This window comes from Quercus lobata, chromosome 4, assembly GCF_001633185.2.
Source record: "Quercus lobata isolate SW786 chromosome 4, ValleyOak3.0 Primary Assembly, whole genome shotgun sequence".
NCBI lineage: Eukaryota > Viridiplantae > Streptophyta > Magnoliopsida > Fagales > Fagaceae > Quercus > Quercus lobata.
This window is the reverse complement of record NC_044907.1, coordinates 34,687,713-34,709,281: the sequence shown is the minus strand read 5'-3', so window position 1 is coordinate 34,709,281 and position 21,569 is coordinate 34,687,713. Positions and strand designations below refer to the sequence as shown.

General features: G+C 37.2%; 2 pseudogenes; both read left to right on the top strand.

Moving 5' to 3' along the window:
* Positions 1–2,310: 2,310 nt before the first annotated feature.
* On the top strand, positions 2,311–19,971 carry LOC115984302 (annotated as a pseudogene).
* LOC115988190 lies at positions 16,956–17,041 on the top strand (annotated as a pseudogene).
* Positions 19,972–21,569: the final 1,598 nt, after the last annotated feature.

Here is a 21,569-nt window from a genome sequence, read left to right as displayed (position 1 = left end):
GCCATATGATAATTTAATTAAAAAATACATTTCTATCTTATGAGAAAAAAGTTACATGACAAAATTTTAAGATGAGAAACTTAAGGAACAACATTTAAGTATTGTATCTAAGTATTGTTTAAGAATAAATTTATTGATCGAATGGTAAATAACATTCAATTTGAATGAAATTTAACATGTGTGTTAAAAACATAAATAAATATGCAATTTAACGCTTAGGTTTTCAAAATTCCAATAAAAAGTTATAAGAAAAGTTTGAAAGGTGGTTTGAGGAGGATAAGTTTGAGAGTTTTTTTTTTTTTTTTTTTTTTTTTTTTTTTTTTGGAGAACATCGTTTATTTAATTTAGGAAAGTGTTTGGCTTTGGTGGGGCATTTCAGTTTGTGGGTTAACAAACAAACTGAATCTCTTATAGCATTCACATTGATGGAGTTAATTTTTTTTAGTTATTTGATACTACAAAAAAATTACTTTATTTATTTTATCTATTTACTTTATAAAACATCCAGCATAAGTAGATATATTTTAATTTTCAACACAATAAAATAATATATCTATTAAAATAAAATAATATATCTAAATAAAATAAAAAGCAGTGTGAACGCATTAAAAAAAAAATTTGTGAACGCAAAAATGAATAAAATAATCAAAGCAACGTGAATACACAAATAATTTTTTATTAAAAAAAACTTAGGCCTGATCGAATTTTGGACTGACCCATATTTGACAAAGCCAGGCCCCAATCAGATATTGCCAATTAAGTTGATATTTGAGTTTACCTCCAACTCTCTCTCTCTCTCTTTGGTAGTTCAGAATCTTCAGATGAGATATATCATATCAAGAATTGCTATAGCTTTAACATATGATTTAAGAATCCCATGATCAGAGGGTATTTTCTCTTTTTCAGTTAATGTGGAAATTGGACTATTTTGTTATAACTTATAGGTAACAATCCCATGCTTCTAACAGAGCCACTTGCACATCATGTGCGCAACATAATCATATCCCATTGAAGTTTGAAGTTTGAAGTTTGAACAGATACATATTGATATCATATGAGTTCCAAGTCAAGTAAATCCACTTTGAGCCTCACTGCCCTATGACAGACACGTGAAAAACTACCAATAGCACAGATAAAAATTTATGGTCCCTAAAGTTTTAAGAATTGGATTTTCAGAAAACAAATTAATGTCACAATACAACCTACCATTCCCTACGAAAAGGAGGGCGAAAAGGGGGGCGAACTTCAAAATTTGGAGAAGATTATTGTTTTACTTTGAGAGTATACTTCCTCTCACATAAAGGTGAATTCATGATAGGTGGGACCCAACTCCCTGTAAGAAGGAGAGAGTATACTCCCACAATACACAATAACAACCTAGTTTTTGGAGAGGGAAAGTATAAAACAATTATCTTAGATGAGTTTGGTGGTGTATTGATGGCTTGGTAGTTGGTACAATTTAGACCTTTTATTATAAAAGAAAAGTGAGGATTTAAAGAACTTTACATAGTAGACTACTCTAAAAATTCTAGTGGATTTTTGATCCCTAGTAAGATAGGAAAAGTAAACCTTAAACAATAAACATACTGTTCTTTAATTTCTTGACCAAGTTTTTAGCCACATCTCAATTTGGGTTTTCTTTTAGGTATCAAATCCTCTTATTTTGCTTCCATCCAAATTAAGAAGAATGTAGGATATCACATGGAGAGGTACAGAACAAGGGGTGCAATCTAGAGGGCTACTTCATGGTTATCACCAATTGGGAGGGCTATGTCAAAGTCACTAGTTACCAAATGCTCTTTTAAAACTATAAGAAAATATGTTTGGTAACTGTTTTTTTCTTCTTCATAGTTTTCAGTTTCCAATGACCATTTTTTTTTTTTGTTTTTTTTTTTGTTTCCAATAACAAAAAACTTGTTTGGTAAGTCGAAAACAACAAAAAATAGATAATAGTTTTCGTTTTTAATTTATAAAGAAAAATGAAAACAGCCAAATGGCTCCTTCTAGTTTTGTGTTTTTTTACGCTTATTAAAACATGGAGAAAACAATGTCCTTTTTATCACTCTAATGAATCAATGCTTTGGTTCAAACCTTGCAACTACACATATTCTGATTTTTATCTACAATATTATCAATGACATCCACACATAGATTGCCATCACTCCCTTTTATCTTATCTGCAACAATGAAACAAAAATCACATTTGTCCTGCATGGCAAGGAAAGAAATATCTCCCAAAAACATCTACAAACTCTTATTTATACTTTAAAGTCTAAGCTTCTACTCACTCACTCGCTTAATCTACACTTCATGGCCATCACCACAATATGCTCATCTCCAACTCACTCCCCAACTTTCCCAACCATTTCTTCACTCAAAACCTACCACCCTCTCCAACCCTAGTTGCATGTTTCTACATCTTCTACTAAATTTGACTCTAACATAGTCTCCAATGATGCATTAGTCATTGTTGCAGCTGTAGAGGCAATTGCACTAGTCTAAGCAGCAGCTCAAGCTACTAGAAATGCTATGTTGGTTGCAGTTGAGATTGGTGAGGTTTGGAGTGGTAAAGAGAGTGATAATATGTTGGTTGGGGATGGAAATGGTGGGTTTGGAGTGAGGAGGAAGAGGAGGAGGAAAAGGAGAAGAGGGTTAGAGGAAAAAATTGGTGAAAGTTGGAGAATTTCATCTGGGTTTGTTAAGTCTGGGAAATTGAGTCTAAGAGAAGAGGCAGAGTGATGGAGATCAAGGCACCGCTTCGAAGGATCTCGTTCAAGTACCCATTGGGCCGGTTACGAGAGCATGAGCAAAGAAGTTCAAGGATGTACTCAACGGACTCATCCAAGAGTTATGGGCTCAAGTAAATTCGTGGAGGCTCATTGAGCATGATCCACGTGGGTAACAAAAAATCGTCAACTTGATTCAAGTTCTAGAAGGATCCGGTCAAGGCTAAGAATTGGCATGAAATATTTTGGGTCTATGTAAAAAACGTTATTCTAGGTTTAGGTGATTTATTTTCTTGTTTTTAGGTGCATTTAATGCTTTTTATGTCAAACTTTATTCCTAATATGGTTAGGTATCAATTAGGAGTTATTTTAGAATATATTTTCTTGTCTATCAAGTTTTAAGAAGCCCTTAAATAGTCATCTAAGTCTGTAAACGTTTTTCAGACATTATTGATAAAACTTGTGAGGTTTATTCTCTTTGATTCTTTGAAGAACTACTCGAACTTATTGGGAATTCCCGTGGCGTTCATCTTGACTTATCAAACGGAGTTTCCACCACCGTTTGTGGCGTCTTCCTTATACCGAGGTTATTATTTGTCATAAACAACGGGTCGAGGTCTCCCATTTGAATCTGTCCATAGAACGATCTTGGGTTCCCTTTCGTTGTTGGGTCTCGTTATTCTTGACGAGGTTTACATCATTTGGTATTAGAGCAAGGTTTCTAGTTCAGGTTTGCCTATCCTTTAACATATTTATCTCTTCTTAGCCGAATTTCCTTTACTCTATCTGTTCAATCTTTGTTTGTCTTGTTGATGTCTAAACTATTGGTCTGGTCTCACATCTCTTAGTTATTTTGAAATCTTATTTCATTATTCTCAAAAGCTAGTTGCTGATCATAAAAAAAAGAAAAAAGAAAAAAAGAAAAAAAAGAGAGACTCGAAAAAGAAGACAGAAAGGAGTCCGAACAAAAAAAAAAAAAAAAAAAAAAAAATTCACTATTCTGTGCTTCCAAAATTCTAAATTGCCATATTCCTTTTAATTCTAATCTGAAAATTTCCATATTCCTTACGTTCAAATATGAGATTCCTTGATTAGTTCTTGGTGAATTGTTGCTGGAAATTTTGAGTTGTTTGTTTAGTTTCAAAAGAACTGAAAGAGAATTATCGAGTGGAAAAAGGCAAGAGTGGTGAGAACATCAAAGGGTAAAAGCCATATTATTTTGAGTGAAACACGAGTGGAGAGTGATCCACATTCTTGAGTGTAAACACGTAAGGGAGTGATTCGTGAGGTTCATTTTTTCTTTTTTTTTCTTCTAACCTTTGTTTTGCAGCAATCATGTCTCACGATAGTGGTAAGAGCATTGCCGAAGATGATACAAAATTGGCTGATCCGAAAGCGTTTTTGGAGGCCATGATGAGTGAGATGAGGCGTGTGATGAAGATAGAGATGACGCAGGTTCACGAACGGATAGATCAAATGGAGAATAGACGTGAGGAGCAACCACAAAATGGTCGTAATTTGCGTAGAAGGGAAAGAGTTCCACCGAGGGAGGAGGATGAAGAGCGTTATGGGTCTGGTTTTGATGAAGAAGAAGATCGGGATTCCATTGTTAGCAATAGGAGACCTGGAGGAAGATTTAGAGAAGCTAGGAATCGCGAAGATAACAACTTGGGTGGTATTAAGATGAAGATTATGTCCTTTCAAGGTAGGTCTGATTCTGAGGCATATCTTGAGTGGGAGAAGAAGATGGAGTTCGTGTTTGATTGCCACAATTACTCCAAGACAAAGAAGGTAAAATTAGTCGTGATTGAATTTTTTGAATATGCTATTACTTGGTGGGATCAGCTTGTGATAAACAGGAGGCGGAATAGAGAACACCCAATAGACACATGGGAGGAGATGAAAGTAGTGATGAGAAAGCGATTCGTTCCAAGTTACTACTATCGAGAGTTGTACAAAAAACTACAAGGTCTTAGACAAGGGAGTCGAAGCGTAGAGGACTACTACAAGGAGATGGAGATTGCTATGATCCGCTCTAATGTAGAAGAGGATCGGGAGGCTACAATGGCTAGATTTTTGCTTGGCTTAAACCGGGAGATCCATGATAAGGTGGAGATGCATCATTATGTGGAATTGGAAGATATGGTGCATATAGCTATCAAAGTGGAACAACAACTCAAGAGAGGGAATGGGATACGTGCAGGCCATAACTCTAGTTCTACCTCTTGGAAATCGAGTCATGCTAAGCCGCTGGACAAGTCACAAACGCCCAAACTCGAGCCCAAGTCCACGACCACCAGCCACGTTCCTTAAGGTAAAACCGAAGCCTCTACCTCTAGGAATCGTGATATTAAATGTTTTAGATGTCAAGGCAGGGGCCACATAGCAAGTCAATGTTCAAACAAGCAAGTCATGGTGTTGCAAGCCAATGGTGAATTGTGACCGATGATGAAGATTTCGACACCGACGACATGCCGCCATTAGAGGATGTTTCCGAGGAGGAGTATTTAGCCCCTGGCGCATTGACATTGGTGGCGAGGAGAGCATTAAGCTTGCAAGCAAAAGGAGTTGATGAAATACAGCGGTAGAACATCTTTCACACTAGATGCTACGTTAAAGACAAGGTATGTAGTGTGATTATTGATGGTGGTAGTTGTACTAATGTTGCAAGCACAATTATGGTGGAGAAATTGGGATTGCCCATGGTAAAGCACCTTAGACCGTACAAGTTGCAATGGCTAAATGATAGTGGTGAGATCAAGGTGAACAAGCAAGTGTTAGTTGCATTTCGAATCGGTAAATATGAAGATGAAGTGTTATGTGATGTAGTACCGATGCAAGCGGGACACTTATTGCTAGGGCGTCCATGGTAGTTCGATAGGCAAGTGGAGCATGATGGCTTTACGAACAAGTACTCTTTTGTACTTTGATTGTTTTTAGACCCCTTAAACAATTGATTAAACCTAGGTAATTAGCCAAGTTGTTACTTAGTCCAATTAAACAAGTCTAGGTTATCACAATATAAAAGATCAAATCATGCAAAGCAGCGGAAAATAAATAAGATAATGATATGATCACTCAGGAAACCAAACCGGTAAAAACCTGGGGAGGATTTGACCTAACTATTCTTAAGGTAAACTTGAATCCACTATCTTGAAAGAATCGAAGTTCATACAATAAGACTTACAAGCCCCCATGCTCGACTTCTTATTGCTACCAACCAGTAGAACTTATTGACACGACCACGTGCAAGCTCCGAATCCACAGACTCCTTCTTTCTTGGATTCATCACCAGATACAAGCACACCCGCTTGTGTATTCTTTAAGCTTTAATGACAGCAGCTGAATTGATCATCAAGGCGTAGATAAATCTTCTCCTTGAAAACCCTAAGTTTGTGTAAAGGAAAGCTTATCTAGATCTCACAAGAGATTTACACAAACCACAAATATGAGCAACATTAAAACGTGGTTAGGGTTTGCCTTTTATACTTAGGACAAATAAGAAACCCTAAAAACGTTTTAAAACAACTAGGGCTAAGTTGGACGAATCTGCAGAAAAGCATTCTGCTAGAGTTTCGATCGATCTAGCCTGTCTTTCGATCGATCGAGCCAGGCTGAAAGGCACAATGCTTCCTGCTTTAACTTGATTCCAACTTTACATTGACACACAACTTTGAGCTAGCTTTAAACACTTCTAAACACATTGTTTTGATCATGGTTTGCCAACAATACACATTAGAGTTCTAAATACATAAAATCCTAAACTTTAGAACTTAACATACTTAATCAACGATCAATCACTCTTGTACCATTGACACCGCAGCAAGTATACGAGGATCAAGTAAGATTACAAAAGGAGAGTGATCAAAAGAAAGAGAGTGAGCAAAAGAAAAAGAGTGAAAATCAGAGAGAGGCCGAGAAAAATGAGGGAGAAAAAGACAATCAACGTTCGGCCCTTGAGAGAAAATCAGAGAGAAAACAAAAGAATTTCTATGCAAAAGTGAGTGAGATCAAGCGAGCAATGTTTTCAAATAAGCCGATGATTATACTTTTGTACAAAGAGGCACTTTTAAACACTAACGAACTTGACCTTACTTTGCCTAGTTCTATTATTTCTCTTTTGCAGGAGTACGAGGATGTCTTCCCCGAGGAAACACCACATGGGTTACCTCCAAGCCGAGGGATTGAACATCAAATTGATTTTGTTCTTGGTGCAACCATTCCAAACCGACCAGCTTATAGGAGCAATCCCGAGGAGACAAAGGAGCTTCAACGGCAGGTAAGTGAATTGTTGGAGAAAGGGCACGTGAGGGAGAGCATGAGTCCATGTGCAGTTTTGGTCTTACTTGTACCTAAGAAGGATGGGACGTGGAGAATGTGTGTTGATTGCCGAGCTATCAACAACATAACGGTAAAGTATCGTCATCCTATCCCACGCTTAGATGATATATTAGATGAGCTGCATGGTTCTTGCATATTTTCTAAAATTGATTTAAAAAGTGATTATCATCAAATTAGGATAAAAGAAGGAGATGAATAGAGAACCGCCTTTAAAACAAAATATGGTTTGTATGAATGGTTAGTTATGCCTTTTGGTTTGACTAATACTTCGAGCACCTTTATGAGACTTATGAACCATGTTTTGCGTGCATTTATAGACAGATTTGTTGTTATCTATTTTGATGATATACTCATTTATAGCAAAAACATAGACGATCATGTAGTACATTTGAAATCCGTTTTAGATGTGCTAAAGAAAGAAAGATTGTTTGCTAATTTAAAGAAGTGCACTTTTTTCACCGATAAGCTTGTATTTTTGGGATTTGTTGTAAGTGCACAAGGTATACAAGTTGATGAAGAGAAGGTACGTGCAATCCAAGATTGGCCGAATCCCATAAGTGTAGGTAATGTTCGTAGTTTTCATGGACTTGCTAGTTTCTACCGGCGGTTCGTGAAGGACTTCAGTAGCTTAGCCGCATCGCTTACCGAAGTGATCAAGAAGAATGTTGGATTTCGGTGGGGAGAAGAAGAAGAGAAGGCATTTCAATTAATCAAAGAGAAGCTGACTAACGCACCTTTGTTGTCTTTTCCCAACTTTTCTAAAACATTTGAAATTGAATGTGATGCTTCAGGTATTGTATAGAAGCCGTCCTTATGCAAGAAGGACGACCAATTGCTTACTTCAGCGAGAAACTCAGTGGGGCAGCCTTAAACTACCTAACTTATGACAAGGAGTTGTATGCATTGGTTCGGGCTTTAGAGACGTGGCAGCACTACCTATGGCCTAAGGAGTTTGTGATTCACACCGATCATGAGTCCTTGAAACACTTGAAGGGCCAACACAAGCTAAACAAAAGGCATGCGTGATGGGTGGAGTTCATAGAGACGTTTCCATATGTCATTCGATACAAGTAAGGTAAGGAGAATGTAGTCGCCGATGCACTTTCTCGCAGGTATGCCTTACTCTCCACGCTTGATGCAAAATTGCTTGGTTTTGAACACATTAAAGAATTATATGCTAAAGACCACGAATTTTGTGAGGAATATTGAGTTTGTGAGAAAATCGCCTCTGGTAAGTTCTTTAAGCTTGATGGATTCCTATTTCGAGAAAATAAGCTATGCGTGCCTAATTGTTCTATGAGGGAGTTATTAGTGTAGGAATCACATGGTGGGGGATTAATGAGACATTTTGGAGTTGCAAAGACTTTAGCTATTTTGCAGGAACACTTCTATTGGCCTCACATGAAACGAGATGTCGAATGGATTTGCGGTAGATGTGTCACATGTAGGCAAGGTAAATCCAAAGTGCAGCCCAACGGTTTGTATACTCCTTTACCAATTCCTAGTGAGTCTTGGATTGATATTTCAATGGATTTTGTGTTAGGATTGCCTAGGACTAAACGTGGAAGAGATTCAATTTTTGTGGTCGTGGATAGATTTTCTAAAATGGCACATTTTATTCCATGTTACAAAACAGATGACGCTTCACATGTTGCTGATTTGTTCTTTAGAGAGATTGTGAGATTACATGGCATGCCTAGGACAATTGTTTCGGATAGAGATGCTAAGTTCTTGAGCTATTTTTGGAAGACTTTGTGGTGTAAGCTAGGTACTAAGCTATTGTTTTCCATTACTTGTCATCCATAAACTGATGGTCAAACTGAAATAGTAAATAGGACTTTGTCTACTCTATTGAGGGCAATCATTAGAAAGAACATCAAAACATGGGAAGAATGTTTACCACATGTTGAGTTTGCATATAATAGAGTTGTTCATTCTGCTACCAAATTTTTGCCATTTGAAATTGTGTATGGGTTTAATCCTTTAACTCCATTGGATTTATCTCCTTTACCTTTGACGGAGCACATTAATTTAGATGGCAAAAAGAAAGCTGACTTTGTAAAGTAGATTCATGAGAAAGCAAGACTTAACATTGAGCGAAGAACGGAGCAATATGCCACACAAGCCAACAAGGGACGTCGCAAACTGGTTTTTGAACCCGGAGATTGGGTTTGGTTGCATATGAGAAAAGAAAGATTCCTGGCGAAAAGATGTTCTAAATTGCTCCCAAGAGGAGATGGTCCCTTCCAAGTCCTCGAGTGTATCAATGACAACGCTTACAAGCTAGATTTACCTGGTAAGTACGATGTAAGTGCCACTTTTAATGTTACTGATTTGAGTCATTTTGATGTAGATTATGATTTGAGGGCAAATCCTTTTCAAGAGGAGGGGAATGATGGAGATCAAGGCACCACTTCAAAGATCTCGTTCAAGTACCCATTGGGCTGGTTACGAGAGCACGAGCAAAGAAGTTCAAGGATGTACTCAACAGACTCATCCAAGAGTTATAGGCTCAAGCAAATTCGTGGAGGCCCATTGAGTCTGATCCACGTGGGCAACAAAAAATCGTCAACTTGATTCAAGTTCTAGAAGGATCCGGTCAAGGCTAAGAATTGGCGTGAAATATTTTGGGTCTACGTAAAAAACGTTATTCTAGGTTTAGGTAATTTATTTCCTTGTTTTTAGGTGCATTTAATGCTTTTTATGTCAAACTTTATTCCTAATATGGTTAGGTATCAATTAGGAGTTATTTTAGAATATATTTTCTTGTCTGTCAAGTTTTAAGGAGCCCTTAAATAGTCATCTAAGTCTGTAAACGTTTTTCAGACATTATTGATAAAACTTGTGAGGTTTATTCTCTTTGGTTCTTTGAAGAACTACTTGAACTTATCGGGAATTCCCGTGGCGTTCATCTCGACTTATCAAACGGAGTTTCCACCACTGTTTATGGCGTCTTTCTTATACCAAGGTTCTTGTTTGTCATAAACAACGGGTCGAAATCTTCCATTTGAATCTGTCCATAGAACGATCTTGGATTCCCTTTCGTTGTTGGATCTCGTTATTCTTGACGGGGTTCATATCACAGAACTTTGTTTATGCCTTAAGGTATGTTAAGAGTACACATAGAAACAACCAGAACAATAAGTTTTTTGTTCAAATGTCCAATGGAATGCCAAACGGCTAGTTTCTCAACGGCTAGTCTAGATATGCAATGGTGTCGTTCTACTTAATACTATGGTGTAAATGTATTTAATGATACACAGTGTTTATGACTTATGTTATTAGTTGAAACGCTGCGTTTAGTCCTTATGCATTTAGTTCAATTGATATACTGCGTTTTGTACATCATTAGATTAGTCTGTTGAGCAGTTAAGTGGTAGTTAGTTAGTTCATGATTTCCCTCCACATTATACGGATCAGTTTCGTGATTCTAGGGATCTGATCTGGGAGTTGCTGAATCTCTGTAATCTATATAGATGGTACATCAAATGTAATACATAGTGAAGCATTTATTTTCTTCCAGAAATCTCTTTTCTCTCTTCGTCTCTCTCTCTAAACTTTCTCTCTTTTGCCCTCTGTTCTTTCACTGCTTCTCACAGAGTGTTTCACAGTGTGAACACCATTGTAGAATCTTTTCAACCTTAGTTAGATTCTCTTCATGGTATCAGAGTAGCAATCAATCCCAGCAACAATGGCAGAAAACACCTTAGCTTCACCTTCAACAATTGTGCCCTTAACCTCCATAACCATACCTTCAACTTTTACTTCTACCTCCATCAATCTCACAAATCAACCTCTGCTATTACTCTCAAATATGTCAAACATGATGACAGTTAAACTGGATTCTTCCAACTACATCATTTGGCAGCATCAAATCTCCATGGTGTTAGAGACCTACTCCATGTTCGAGCTTCTTGATGAAGTTCCACTTGTTCCCGAGAAATTTCTCAAGGACTTATCTGGTACCATTACTTTAGTGCTTAATCCAGTTTATTTCATCTAGAAATCAAAGGAAAAAGCACTTCTTACTTTCATTAGCTCAACCCTCACTCCTTCAGTTTTGGCCATAACTATTGGATGTTCTTCAGCACAAGAAGTCTAGAAGGTGCTTGAAAATAGATTTTCCTCAATCTCAAGGTCACATGTGATGAACCTAAAGGGTGAGCTGCATAATGTGAGGAAAGGATTGGATTCTGTGGATGCATATTTGCAGAAAATTAAGGTGATAAGGGACAAGCTTATGGTAGTTGGTGTACTCTTGGATGATGAAGAGCTACTTCATGTAGCAATCAAAGGTCTTGCAAAAGAATTCAGTGCATTCAGGTCTGCAATCTGAACCAGAAGCACCAAATTAAGCTTTGATGAACTAGCAACTCTGTTAAATGAAGAAGAAGATTCATTGAATGAAGGAATGGAGATCAAAGACTCCACCTTTGCAATGGTAGTTAGCACTGCACCAAGGTTTAACAATACAGGTGGTTATAATACTCACAACCAGTCTCATAATAGAGGGAAAGGAAGAAATAACAATTGAAGAGGTAGAGGCAGAGGTCCATCTCCTAATCACTTCAATCAGTTTTCATCATCTCAATTCTCACAATCTCAAGGATCTTATACTAGACTAGAAAGGTCAATCTGCCAGATTTGTGGTAAGGCAAGTCATCTTGCCTTAGATTGTTACCACAGGATGGATTATGCCTATTAAGTCAAGCATCCACCCACAAAGCTAGCTGCAATGGCAACTTCCTCCAACTCAATGATAACTCAGGAGCAACCTTGGTTGGCGGACAGTGTAGCTACAGACCATGTCACCTCAAGCCTAAATCATTTGAGCTTCCCTATGGCTTACACAGGTCAGGAACACCTCATAGTTGGCAATGGTCAGAATTTTCCTATTACTCACATAGGTAACTCTCTAATACCTGCTTCAAATACTCCTATTCAACTTAGAAATATTCTAAGGTTTCCCTCTATTGCTTCTAATCTTGCTTCAGTCCACAAAATTTGTCATGATAATAATTGTTGGTGTTACTTTGATGAAAACACCTTACTCATTCAAGCCTTGGCCATGGGGAAAACTCTGTACAAGGGCAAGAGTGAAGGGGGAGTGTACCCTATCTATCCTCACAAGGCCACTGACCTTTTGCTTCCTAATAAACTGTGCAATTCTATTCAACTCATTTCTTCTAGTTAGCATCTGTGGCACAGAGACTTGGCCATCCCAACTCTCAAATTCTTAAGCTTTTGTTACAAAATAATGGTTTGTCTTGTAATAATAGTGCTAATTTTGTCAATTCTTATATTCACTGTCTTCATGGCAAAATGCACAGACTTCCTTTTCCTAGTTCAAGATTTGTAGCTAATTCCCCTTTTGAGCTTGTACATACTGATCTGTGGGGTCCTGCACCTCTTAATTCAATAAATGGCTACAAATATTATGTCATTTTTGTTGATCATTTCACTCGTTTCACATGGCTGTACTTACTTTTTGCTAAATTTGAAGTTTACTCCAAATTTGTCATGTTTCATGCTATGGTTAAAACACAGTTCTCAACCAATATTAAAACTCTTAGATCAGATGGTGGGGGTGAATACACCTCTAAATCCTTTGAATCCTTCCTCACTTCCAATAGGATTAATCATCAAATCTCTTGCCCCTATACTCCTTAACAAAATGGCTTAGTTGAAAGGAAGCATAGACACCTAATTGAAACTACAATTACCTTTTTATCACAAGCTGCCTTACCTTCTTCCTACTGGTCCTTTGCTGTTCAATCAGCTGTGACATTTATCAACTTACTTCCTACTGCTACATTAGGTTTTAGTTCTCCTTGGTATAAGCTCCATAGTTAACAACCTGATATCTCTTCACTTAAAATCTTTGGCTGTGTTTGCTACCCATTTCTTAGACCATACACAAAACACAAGTTGAATCACAGAACCAAAGAGTGTCTCTTCTTGGGCTATTCTGCCATCTCTAAAGGTTACTTGTGTCTTGACCTACTCACTCATACTCTATACACTTGCAGACATGTTTTGTTCAATGAAGCCAAATTTCCCTTTCCCTATACACCCTCTCCTACTTCATCCTCTCATCCTCCTAATCTTGATGTCTAGCTTTCTAATCTTCTTTATTTACACTATTTTAATCACCCTTCCATCCTAGGGCCATATTCCACTTCTACATCTCATCCCACAAATTCTAATCCTCCTCTTACATCTCACACTTCTTGTCAAATTCCCTTATTAGACACTTCCCAAACCTGTCAACCATTTGTTTCTATTCCTACCAATTCATCTCCATCTGTTAATACCACTCACTCCACACCTTCATCTCCTCCAATTTCATCAATACCTACTTTTGCTGTCACTGCACCTTCCCTTCCTACAGCCACTACTTCTATCATTGCCCTTGTGAACATACATCCTATGACCACCAGATCAAAGAATGGGATCTCCAAGCTAAAATTGTGTTACAAGGCTGTGGTTGACTATACTCACACTGAGCCCCCATCATACAAAATTGCTTGTAAATTTCCTCAATGGGTTAAGGCCATGGATGAGGAATTTTCTGCTTTACAAAGACAGAAAACTTGGACTCTTGTTCCTGCTGCTCCTGGTATTAATCTGGTGGGTTGTAAGTGGGTGTACAAGCTAAAATTGCACAGTGATGGCACCATTACTCATTACAAAGCAAGGTTGGTTGCCAAGGGCTTTCATCAAAAGGTTGGTGTGGACTACTCTGAAACCTTTAGTCCAGTAGTGAAACCAGCTACAGTGAGGCTTGTGCTCTCCATTGCAGTCAGTTGTAAATGGCCTCTCAGACAATTAGATGTCTCCAATGCCTTCCTCCATGGTTTTCTAAAGGAGGAGGAGTATATGGAACAACCTCTAGGCTATGTGGATCAACAATTTCCTCATCACATTTGCAGATTGCATAAATCCTTGTGTGGGTTAAAACAGGCCCTAAGGGCCTGGTTTGATAGATTTACATCTCAGCTATTGCATCTTGGATTTGAAGCTTCCAGGGTAGATTCTTCCTTATTTGTGTTTGACTCTCATCAGACCATCATTTATTTGTTGGTGTATGTTGATGATATTATCATCACAGACAACTCTTCTTCATAAGTTTCTCATCTTGTCACTGCCCTTAGCAAGGCTTTTGAGCTCAAGGATCTAGGTGCTCTCTCTTATTTCTTAGGCATTCAAATTGTGCCTTCCAGATTTGGTCTTATTCTGTGCCAGTCCAAGTATGCTTCAAATGTGCTTCATAGATTCAAGATGGAGAACTCTAAGCCTACAAAGACCCCTTGTTGCCCCAATGTCCATCTTACTCCTTTTGAAGGCTCTGTTTTACCTGATCCCACTAAGTATAGAATCATGGTGGGTGCTCTCTAGTACTTATCCTTCACACGTCCAGATTTGGCCTTAAGTATTCATCAACTTTGCCAGTTTATGCAGAATCCCACTTCTTCTCATTTGGAGGCAGCCAGACGTGTTCTTCGTTATGTGAGGGGCACTTTACACTTTGGGGTTCATCTTGCTCCTGGTCCACTCACCTTCTTTGCCTTCTCTGATGCAGATTGGGCTAGGGACCCCACTGACAGGAAATCCACTACTGGAATGCTGGTTTTTCTTGGCTCCAACCCAATTTCTTGGTCTTCTAAGAAACAATCAATTGTTTCTTGTTCCTCCACAGAGGCAGAGTATCGTGCCTTGGCTTCCATAGCAGCTGAGCTAGCTTGGCTACACATTCTATTTAACGAACTTAGGCTGTTTCTTCCACGCAGTCCCATTCTGTGGTGTGATAACAATTCTGCTATAGCGTTGGCCTCTAATCCAGTCTTTCATTCTCGCACCAAGTACATTGAAGTTGATTATCACTATGTGAGGGGTTGTGTTCTTCGTAGCACTTTGGGGGTCAAATTCATATTTGGCCATGATAATTTTGCAAATATTTTCACCAAACCTTTACCTGGCCCTCATTTTTTGGTTTTACGTAGCAAACTCTTGGCTGACACTGCCTTGAGTTTGAGGGGGGATGTTAAGAGTACACATAGAAACAACTAGAATAATCAGTGTTTTGATCAAATGGTTCAAATGTCCAATGGAATGCCCAACGGCTAGTCCAGATATGCAATGATGTCGTTCTACTTAATACTGTGGTGTAAATGTATTTAATGATACGTAGCGTTTAGGACTTATGTTATTAGTTGAAATGTTGCGTTTAGTCCTTAAGCATTTAGTTCAATTGATATGCTGCATTTTGTACATCATTAGATCACTCTATTGAGCAGTTAAGTGGTAGTTAGTTAGTTTTTGATTTCCCTCCACATTATACAGATCAGTTTCGTGATTCTAGGGATCTAATCTGGGAGTTGTTGATTCTCTGTAATCTTTATATACTGTACATCAAATGTAATACACAGTGAAGCATTTATTTTCTTCCAAAAATCTCTTTTCTCTCTTTGTCTCTCTCTCTCTAAACTTTCACTCTTTTGCCCTCTATTCTTTCACTGCTTCTCACAGAGTGTTTCACAGTGTGAACACCATTGTAGAATCTTTTCAACCTTAGTTAGATTCTCTTTAGGTTTGCCAGTAAAATTCTAGAATGGTTGCTATTTACTTATAATATTATTGAAGTGACTTTAGTATGTCTTGTGGGGTATGAACTTTGAATTTTAGTTTGTTAATAGCCTCCTTTACATAATTTGTTTACAACCAGAAGAATTTTAACTCCAATTGCTTTACTAGTATATTCCAATGGTTAAAGAGAATGCCTTCTCCATATAGAGTAGTTATGTAGTGAAATTTGTGAGTGTTAGGGTAGTTTGTTCTAATAATAACAGTCACTTGATCAATAAAAGTTTGAAATTTGCAAATGAAAGTCAATATTATCTCTATCAAAAGTGGAAAAATAAGTGTTTGCAAACTGACAGGAGGGAGCAAGGCTGGAAATGATGAGAATAGGAGTTAGGGAAGCTCTAGGCTGTGAGCCAACATCAAAACAGTTGGCCAAGGCCATAGGGATGAAAAGGAGGAGTGTAGAAAAGATTTTGTGTGAAGGAAGAGAATCAAGAGAAAAGATTGCTCGGAGCTACCGTAGACTGGTGGTTTCCATTGCCAAAGGTTATCAAGGCAGAGGACTAAGCTTCCAGGACCTCATTCAGGTTAGGGATGGCAATTTTGCCCCACCCCGCTTGACCTACCTCTCCCCACTTCGCCCCGTGCGGGTTTTCCCCACCCTGCAAAGGTGGTGGGACGAGGATGAGACGAGATTTTAGACCCGCACCACGGGGTGGGGTAGGGATGGGTTTACACTTTTTAGACCCACCCCGCCCCGTCCCCGCTCCGCCCCGCATTATAAGGGTTAAATTGTAATTTTTTCATACCCTAAATCCCTACTATTTAAACAAAAATATCATCAGCTTATTTTATTTTACCTAACGTGGTTCTACTTCTTTTTTCTCTCCAGCAAAGTTGGAAATAAGGTACCAATTTTAATGTTTTTATTTTATTTTTTATTAGAAACAAATTTATATACTACTGAATTACTGATTTCATTCATGATTCATACGACTTTCTCAACTTACTTTTCATCATGAACATAATATAATTTTTTTTTTAATTTTTAATGAGGTACTAGTCTGAGGCTCTAAATATTTGTCTATGTCATTGTTTTTGTAATTTTGTGTGGGCATTTAGCTGTTATAAAATATAAGGTACGCCATCACACACCCCATTTTCTCTTGACACTTGGAATTCCCATTGGGATTTCACTTTTCTTAACAACACTGCTTCTTTATGCTTGTCAAAATTCGTATCTATTTTATGAGCTTGGTTTTTGTTTTTGAATTTTCATGTTAGAAATATGAGGTGGTGAATGGAGAACGAGATGATGAGGAATATGTTTCCCTATTAGTTTGATTGCTGATATGATGACATCAATCATGTATTAGGAGTTTGGATTATTTTATTGTGTCATACTATGAGATTTTTGTTGTGATATTATCTTGTTAAACATTTAGATAATATTATTTAGTTTTTGCTAAAAAATAGTTTGATTTGATAGGATAAATTTATTTATAATTTCAAGTATATTTTTATTAATGAAACATGTCATTTTATTTGAAAAAATGGTAATAGTTGTAGGGAAAATTAACAAGAAATAAAGTTTTATAGTGTAGGGCGGGGCTTTGTGGGGCCTTAAGGGACGGGGATGGGGTAAGAAATTTTCCCCTATCATGTGGGGTGGGGCGGGGATGGGGCAAGAAAAATCTATGAGGGGCGGGGGCGAAGATCCCATCCTTCGGCCCCGCCCCGCCTCATTGCCATCCCTAATTCAGGTTGCCATACATTTTACTCTTAAATTTTGTTTCCTATAGTGTGTTGATGTACAATTTGTTTTTTTGTGGTTTCAGGAAGGGAGCATTGGCCTTCTTCCCGCGGGGGGGGGGATGTGTGGAGAAATTTGAGCTTGAAAGAGGACTTAAGTTGTCAACATATATTGGCTGGTGGATTAAGAAAGCTATTACCGGAACCATAGCAAATGACACTAGATTAGTGAGATTACCGGTGAGAAACTGTGTAAATTAACACTATGTTTATAGTCATTGCTACCTTTTAGTTAAGCTTTTCTAACTTCTGACCATTCCCTTCTGTTCAAAATGACTTAAACCCTCTAAGATTCTTCTGTGAGTATCTCCAGTTGCTGCATGATAGTTTTTATAAATTTTTGGTGAGTCTCTATGCTTGTTAGTTTAACATGTGTACATTAATCTAGCAAAAAAAGAAAAAGAAAAAAAAGGACTGGCTGAGGGAAGGAGAGAGTTGTAGGTTGTGGCGTTTCAATGCAAAATTTCAACGCTGAAGCAGAAATAAAGCAGGCTTTGTTGTTGGTCTAAATTCGACTCAAGGAGCATTGTCTTCCCCATTTAGTGTTTAACATGTATGTAATATGAGGTGTTTTAAAATTTGTTGGTATGTCTGACTAGCATAAGTACTTCAAGTAAATTCTTTACATATGTACGTATGTATGTATAATGTATGAATGGCTATTGGACTAAGTTTCTGTCTTTGTGATTCTTCCCTTGAATTGCTTCTTTATTTTTTCCTTCAATCGAGATGCTACTAACTCAACACAGTGTTTCCATTGAACCCTGCCTGATTTATTCTTTTTCTTTTCATTCTATTTTTGTGGTTGCTGTAAATTGTATTTCCTAGAGTTGCTCATCAGATGGGATGCCAGTCTTTGTGAAAACTTGTACTGCTGTTCAGGTTGAGATGTTCTATAACAATAGCTTGTTTTAAAAATTTGTCAAATTTTTGTTAGAACTAAGTCCAGATTTCAAGAAAATAACAATTTCCTTCCTCTTCACAATATTTTGTTCACCCTAACATGAGTTTTTGGGAGGTAAACGGGTAGATAGTGAATGTATGGTTAGCTTGCTATGTTTAGAGTAATGTGTGCAGGATGGTGGCGAAAATTGCAGAAGCTAGCAACATTTTGACGAAAAGATTAGGGAGGGCACCTACCTGTGATGAAATTGCTAAAATGCTCAATGTGAATATTTCCATAGTGAGGCTTGTTTCTGAGAGGAGCAGACCCCTAGTGTCATTGGATCGAGCAGTAAGTGATCAAGGTCACATGACTTTCCAGGTTCTTTTCTTGAACTTTATTCCTAACATTAATTAATGATGAAGTTCTTCTTTCATTAATACTTTCCTACAGTTTTAATGTTCAAACTCAAGCCATTCCTCATCATGTCAGTTAAGGTTATGAGTCCTGCATTTCCTATATTTGATATTTCTCATCTTTTGAAAATTGTGCTTAAAAATACAAATCCCCAATTGGATTCTGATTCTACAAAGCATTGACCTCAAATCAAAGTTGCAGGATTAGATGAGATTGAAGTCTGGGGCTTTTAAATCCCAAGAATTCAAATTCCTTCCAGATAGTTGAGGCTAGAATTAGTTTCATACCTAGGTATCTCAGACAAGGTTCAGAACTTATAGGACTACTCAAAGACAGACTTATGAGTTGATAATCCAACCTGGAAAATTTTTTACAACAATAAAACTATACATCAATACTGTTGTTCACAAATAACTAGATTGAGGATTTTTTTTCCCCATGAATAAATAGATTAAGAAACTTGCTTGAGATGAGGAAATTCACCGTCAATGAAACTTTACATAAGAAGTCTAATCATGTTATCTATAAACTAATTTATAGCGAGGTTAATTGCAGGCATTTTTGGTCTCTTTTCCCATTGTAACATTAGTATAATTTCTTCAATATCTTGTCTATTATCTTCCATTTTAGCAATAAAAACTATTTTTAAAATATGAAATATCAGTTAAGACATATGCCCCATTGACTAAATCTAATTCATTAGTTCAAAATTTGTTGCAGGATATCATATCGGGACTAGGTGAAACAATGCCAGAAAAGATGGTCAAGAAACAGCTAATGAAGCAAGAGGTGGATAAACTTCTCAAGACACTTAACAAAAGAGAAGAACATATATAGAGATTACGCTTTGGACTCAATGGAGAGCCACCTAGGTCTTGTGAAGAGATAGGAGGATTGTTAAAGCTGTCAAGGGAGAGGGTTCACCAGATCAATGTCATTTCATTATCAAATTTACGACAAAGAAGTATGAAAGACAATCTAGATGAATATTATGTTTTATAGATGTAGGGGTGTCAATGTTTGACACTAGTTTTTGTAGGTTAGGGTGGGAGCTTAGCTAGTTTGGGTTATAAACGGGTCGATCCGAGAGTGACACGGTAAAAAACATGTCATTAGCAGGTCAACCTGCATAACCTGCAATAGACAAGTTTGACATGTGAATTTATTTGTGTCAACTTGAAATAACTCATTTAACACAACTCGTTTGACTCGTATAACAAATAAATATTCATTTTATTTTAGATTTGTCAAATATTTTTATATCCAACCTATATTTTAAACTTGAAAAAAAAAAGTGAGTAATTAAAAAAAACGTATAAGTGATATAATTGTAAAATGAAACTGTAAGGTCGCAATTTGAATCCTAGGCCCAAAAGTTAAAAGGATCTAGGCCCAAAGAGCCCAATACAATGAATTTGTAGAAAGTAGGTTGGAAAACTAGGCTATAATGAGTTGGGTAGCAATTATAGTGGATTCAAATGACAATAAGGTAGAGATAAACTGGTTTTTACTAAAGAAAATAATCCTCGGTCCAGTCCGAGGAGATCAGTTCTTGTATATCTTTCTTGAATTTGATTACAAGTGTAGTTCTTAATGTTACAATATTCTTCTCTTAAATTTTTGGTCCCCTTCTCTCAGGGTCTTCCTTCTATTTTATATTATCTTTTCCCTTTCATCTCTGCCCTCCACATGTAGATTAGATTGCTGGTGTTGAACCTTCTCACATTAGCACCTTCCTGAAGTCTTTGGAGAGTAGCTGTAAGGCTGATAATTACTGTTCAGGTATCACTTCCTCATTAATGCGGTCAGAGAGTTAGCTGCAGAGCATTCAATACGGTGATAACAGCTTTCTCTTAGATATTTCCCAGCTCCCATTTCTCTTGTATGTCCATAATGCATATCTTTATCGATAGAATTTCCTAGGATGTCATCATGAATGACAGAACACACTTTCTGACCTCTGCCTCGTTTAGCCGAGGAGATGCTCCTCCTTGGCTTCCCTCTCCTGCCTTCTCATTTATAACTTGCTTAGGGAGTCCTGAGTTTTACATCTTTATTACTGTTCATTTGTCTTCGGACCACAAAGTGTCCTCGGACAATGCCCAAGGCCCAACATATATTCTTGGGCCCCTTATCCCTACAGAAACTTTACAAACATTAGATCTCTAAACCCTACAAAAACTTTATTGATATATGTTATTTTGAATTTGGGTTAAATTGTATGCATTTCTTTTGGAATGTAAAGAACTTATTTCTAGATGAATGTTATATTTTTTGTTAAACTATGTTATTTTGAATGTGAGTTGAATACTTGAAGTGTATGCACTACATTTGAGGTGTAAAAAACTAATTTCTATATGGATGTTATATTTAATATTAAGCGGATTGAAATGGGTTAGGTCACATTTGTGTCAACCCAACACAACCCATTTATTAAGCGTGTCAAGTTGGTCTGGTCATGTCAACCCACCCTATTAATAAGTCAGGTTAGAGTTGAAGTGTCATGACACAATTATTAAATGGGTTAGATTCGGGTTAAGTTATTTAGTTGAATATCCCTATCTCGACACGACACGAACATGACATGCTAACTCAAATTTACACCCCTATATAGATGTTCTTGAGTTGATTAATAGAAATAGAAGATAGGAAACAAAATGAATATGACAACTAAGATTTGTACATTTTACCATCATAGACCAAGATATAGGAATTTTACATTCCTATGCTCAATGCTTTGGTTATTTCCCTTTTTCATTAGATATGAAGTGAGTAGAGATGATTTGTGCTAAGTGCAATATGATGGG